The following is a 5,839-nucleotide window of genomic DNA, read 5'->3' on the forward strand; positions in this document are numbered from 1 at the left end:
AGAAGAACGTCGTGTGGTAGAGGCGGTATGGATTGAACCGGCGGTGTACACGAGCAGTGGAGAGCGTCGTACGCTGTCTAGAAAGGAGGGTGATCTCGGATCGTTCCTTCTCGAATTTCCTTCAAGCCCAGTCCCAAACTGTGATACAAGAAAGAGATTTGAGACAAGAAACAAAGATTCACTCTTTGGAGAAATTATAATTTCATTCGTCTAAAAAGTTCAAGCTAGTGGCAATGGGAGTTTAAATAGTGTTAGGGTTTAGAGGGGACTAGGGACACGCGGACTCGCTATGGTCCTCACACGTTTGCCCTTGACGTCCTACGCTAGATGGTGAACACGTCGCCCTATATGTGGTTTAAACAGGACCACACACGTCACACTATTCAAACGTTCAAAAGGAAGACTCTATAAATGTTCAAAACACAAAGCTCTAAAAAAAGAAAAAATAGGCCACTTCATTAAGTTGAACGCGGGACCACGTCATGGACTAAAACGCGGCGTTGTGCGTTAGGACTCGTCGCGTTGTTAAAACCTTCTCCGGTAAACCTCATGGGACGAAGAACGTATGGACGGTCTCGCTGATGATTGCCTTGGCCGAGTCCATCTCTTGGTCTTCTTGGACGAAGGCTTGGACGAAGTGGTTGCTCTTGTGTCTTGAAGTCATGGATGAGCTCTTGGTCCGGGTGGTTGCACCGGGAATGATCCTAGGCATGCTGGCTCCGAGTTGTCCCACGGGTAATACAAGTGTTCTGCTGGTGTCCTGGTTTGGTGCGAGTGTTCCTGGCCACATGTCTGGTCCGGTGCTCACATCATTCCCTCCCCCTTGCGAATGTTTTGTCCCCAAAAAATCTTCGTTGTCACCTGCATCAAACGGAACAAGATCAGCAACATGAAACGATGTTGATGTATTGTACTCACCGGACAGCTCAAGGCAATATGCGTTTTCGTTGATCTTCTTGACGATCCAGAAGGGTCCGTCGCCCGTGGGCTGAGCTTGTCCTTCCTTTTCTGGGTGAACCGCTCTGGCCGAAGTTGTAGCCACACCCAATCGTCAGGTTGGAAGAGCATTGGCTTGCGTCCTTTGTTGGCATAACGGGCATATTATTCGTTCTTCCTCTCGATATTGGCTTGGACTTCTTTGTGCAGATGTTTGACCATTTCGGCCTTGGTGGCTCCGTCTTGGCTTTTGATCTCTTCCAGCGGCAATGGTAACAAGTCCATGGGGGTCAATGTTTTAAAACCATAGGATACCTGGAACGGTGACTTCTTGGTGGCCGAATGAACTGCTTGGTTGTAGGCAAAACTCGATCAATGGTATGTATTCTAACCAAGTCCCCTTGTTTCTTGCGATAGCCATATGGAGTAATGCGCCAAGGGTCTGGTTGACGACCTCGTTCTGTTCGTTGGTTTGAGGATGCGCGGTGGTGAGATAGAGTAGCTTTGTCCCCAACTTCTTCCACAAGGTACGCCAGAAATGACCGAGGAATTTTGGTTCCCGGTCAGAGATGATCGTACGTGGAAGGCCATGAAGACGTACTATATGGTCGAAGAACAGGTCAGCTATATGCACTGCGTCGTTGCTCTTGTGACATGGAATGAAGTATGCCATTTTGGAGTATCGATCGACCACTACCATGATGGACAAGTCGACCCAAGGACCGGTCGAGACCGGTAGCGGGGTGTAGAGTCCGTGAGGATAAGTGGTGGATTTGGAGGCTCAGCAAACTACGCACTGGCCACAATGCTTCTCGACCATGCTCCGCATCTTTGGCCAGAAGAAGTGCTCTTGTAGCATAGCTATAGTTTTAGCCACGCCAAAATGTCCGGTCAGACCTCCACTATATGTTTCTCAGATCAATAGGTTATGGATAGAGCCGGTTGGGATGCAAAGTCGTTGACCTCTAAATAAGTAGCCCTCATACACATAGAACTCTGCATATTTGCCTTTGCCAAAGTTCATGAAACATTCCCCAAAATATGCATCATCTGCGTACGCATTCTTGATGCTCTCGAACCCCAATACTTTGGCGTCCATGGTAGTGATCACGGCGTGTCTTCGGGACAGGGCATTGGCCTTAACCTTCTCTTTCCTTTCTTATAATTGATAACGTATAGGAAGGATTCAATGAACTCTAGCCATTTGGCATGCCTCTTCTTGAGGTTGGTTTGGCCGCGCAAATGATTTAACGTTTCATGGTTCGTGTGGATTACACATTCCTGAGCTAGCAAGTAATCATGTCAAGTCTCCATGGCATGGACCAGCGCGTATAGCTCCTAGTCATAAGTCGGATAGTTGAGGGTGGTACCGCTGAGCTTCTCGCTAAAATATGCCATCGGTTTATCACCTTGCATGAAAACGACTCCAATGCCAACGCCGAATGCGTCGCATTCCACCTCGAAGGTCTTGTTGAAGTCGGGCAGGAAAAGGAGAGGAGTTTGAGTAAGACGCTTCTTGAGTTCCAGGAAGGCTTGTTCTTTTGGCTCCCCACTTGAACTCTTGGTTCTTCTTGATCACCGCGGTAAGGGGGGCAGCAACGATGCTTATGTCTCGTACAAAACGGCGGTAAAAACTGTTAATCCGTGGAACGATCGGACTTGGGAGATGATAGTTGGTGTGGGCCATTCTTCTATGGCTCAGATCTTCTCACCATCTACCTTTAGGCCCTGTTCACTGACAACAAAACCTCAGGTTAACCCCAACGCAGGGTTCTAAGGGGGGTTTTAGTGCTGAAGAAAAAACAAAAAAATCAGATTAATCAAAAAAATGCAAGAGAGCCTCTTATATTGGAGACTCGTTTATGGGCTAAGAGGCGGTACGTGTCAAGTGCTTGTTGGCCAAACAAAAAAATAGAAGAAAGGAAAACATTTGTTTCAACAACCCATTTTTTTCTTTGTTTCATCTCTCTCTCTCTCTCTCGGCTCTCTCTCGGAGTTTCTCTCTCGATCGAATATGGGCTATTGATAAAAGGAAGAAGAATGTCCTGTTTATGCTTTGGAATCAAAGGAGATTGGTTCGGAGGAGATCCGAATCGGATATTTAATTTGGGGAGGCGAATCAGAGAAAAGCGAATCGACTCCGAGATATTTGAGTTTGGAGTCGATTCATTCGGATGGGGTTGAAGCAATCGAAATCTGAGGGTAAGTATCTCTCTTTAGTAGGATGAATTTGCGATAAGTTAGGAGGGATTAGGGTTGTTTGGATTTGTTAGTAAATTTGTGTTTAGGGTTGGTTGTTCGAAATTTTAGGGTTTGGTGCTTTGCTTCAGTTTAATGTCTTGATTGCTTCTGTTCACTGACGAATAATTTTGGTGTCTTGATTGCTTCTGTTCACTGACGAATGATTTTGGTGCTTTGCAGAAAGATATCTCTTTGTTCTATAGGAAGCCATCGAAAGGTATCAAATTTCTCATAAACAACAAGAACTTAGGAAGTTCACTAGAGGAAGTAGCTTCCTTTCTGATGAAGATAGCAAGGCTAAATGGAATTGTGATTGGTGATTACCTTGGTGAGAGAGATGAACTTCCTATCAAAGTAATGCATGCATATGTCGACTCCTGTAATTTCGAAAAAAAGGATTTTGTTGAAGCAATAAGGTTCTTTCTACACGGCTTTAGGCTACCCGGAGAAGGTCAAAAGATCGATCGAATCATGGAGAAGTTTGCAGAACACTAATGGAAATGCAACCCTGGTTCTTTTACAAGTGAAGACACTGCTTATGTTCTTGCATACTCTGTGATTATGCTCAACACAGATCACACAACAACATGGTTAAGGATAAGGTATGTTTTCTTTTCCTTGTAACTAACGTATGGGACCATATAAGTGTAACGTCTGCTCATTCCTCTGTTTCTGAGACTGCAGTAGAAACATAGAAATGGTATGAACTGTTCTGATGCCTTGTAATAATTTAATGGTTATGCAGATGATGAAAGCTGATTTTATCCGCAACAATCGAGGTATAGATGATGGGAAAGACTTACCTGAAGATTATTTAGGCCCTCTATATGATCGAGTTGTGAAAGAAGAAATCAAGATGAACTCTGATACTTTAGCTCCACAAAACAAACAAGTGAATGGCTTGAATAAACTGTTGGCTTAGACGGCATCCTCAACTTGGTTTCTTGGATGCAACCAGATGAGAAACCTCATGGTGCCAATGGACGTCTTATAAGGGATATTCAAGAATAGTTCCAAGCTAAGCCAGAGAAATCAGAGTAAGCACTATTGCTATACCAGCTTTATATGTCATAGTATTTATCTGTTCAGGTTTATCTAAGCAAGCCTCGGATCCGATACCAGCAATTCGAAAGCGTTACATTGAAGTACTCTTCAACATTCTGACGAATCATGGTCATCTTTTTACAAGACCCTTTTGGACTGGAATCTTCAGTTCTATCATTCTCCCGGTTTTTAACAACAAAATACGTAGTAAAACCGATATGCTCTTTGAGAAAGTGTCAAGCCGCCATCATCAACAGCTTCTCAAGACACAGAAGAAACCACGTGGGACTCTGAAACATCAACATTAGCATTGCGGTTTCTTGTCGATCTACTCGTTTTCTTCTTCAACCCTGTGAGGTCTCAGCTTCCAAGTGTTTTGTCGATTCTCATAGGGTTCATAAAGAGTCCTTTCCAAGGCGCTATAGGCTCTGGGATCTCTGTGTTGCTTCGTTTGGCTGATGGATTGTCTCGTAGCACCTATGAAAACGAATGGACAGAGATTTTCTTGGCTCTCAAGGAAGCAACCTCTCTTACTTTCGCGGGTTTTATGAAAGTCTTGAGAACAATGGATGATATAGAAGATGTTGAAACAGTCTCTGGTCAAAGCGTAAACAAAGATGATCTCGATGATGACAGTCTTCACATCATGTTGTATGTTGTATTTGGAGAATACCATTAAGCATTTCCTCTTTTTATGAATTTTACTTCTCTTTTATTATGTTTTAATGTTTCCTTTGTTTAAATTTTTATGAAATGCAATAATTTTATAAACATATATCTTAAATGCAATAATTTCATATTCTAATTTAAATTTTTATTTTTCAAAAAAAAAAATTAAATTAAGAGATTCAAAATAAGAACTCACCATTGGGGTGAAACCTTTTAATTAACAATCACAAAGTTTTTAATCTTGATCTCAAAATTGTTGTTCTGCACAGCTGGTGGCAAAATGCCATTCCTTTGAGTTTTAGTAGTTGGAGCATCTCCTGCTCCTATATTGGTCCTTGCTTGAGGAGCTGGTGGACCGTTCTGATTATTCATCGTCTCCTCAATGATTGCTGGTTCTGGTTGAACTTTTTGTTGTCTGAGGAGCCCAGGTCTGTCGATGTTGTCGATGAAAGGACTCAGGTTCTGGCTACCTCTGGATCGTGTTTGCATGCACAGGTAGTTGTTCGAGTGTGTACACGAGGATCAACTCGATCCAGGTGATCGAGTGACGGGTCGGGTGGGTGCTCGGGTTGTACCTGAGATTCAAAACAAACGATGCGAAAGCAAACAAGTCAGTATCCGAACCAAATATAAACAAAAGAACTTGATTTAGCAAGTGATGAAATCCTAAACATAGCAAAATAAAATCAACCAAATGGCAACAGCGCCAAATTGATAGTGGGAGTTTTCACCCAGGATATCAATTCCCTATGCAGTTGTAGTACAAAGGGTTATCAATCCAAATGATTGTTTATTGCTAGCAGGAAGGATATGATCAAGACAATACATGTCAAGCCAAGCAGATAGGGTTTTTGTTCTAACAGTCCTAAAATAAATAAAAGAAAGGAATATAAACAAAGAAACCACACGATCTAAGCACTTGATGCAAGCAGTCGAGTACAGGATCGAG

General features: G+C 43.0%; 1 pseudogene; it reads left to right on the forward strand.

The window, feature by feature from the left end:
• On the forward strand, positions 3,111–4,900 carry LOC109127253 (annotated as a pseudogene).

The sequence above is a fragment of the Camelina sativa genome, chromosome 1 (genome assembly GCF_000633955.1).
Source record: "Camelina sativa cultivar DH55 chromosome 1, Cs, whole genome shotgun sequence".
Classification (NCBI taxonomy): Eukaryota; Viridiplantae; Streptophyta; class Magnoliopsida; order Brassicales; family Brassicaceae; genus Camelina; species Camelina sativa.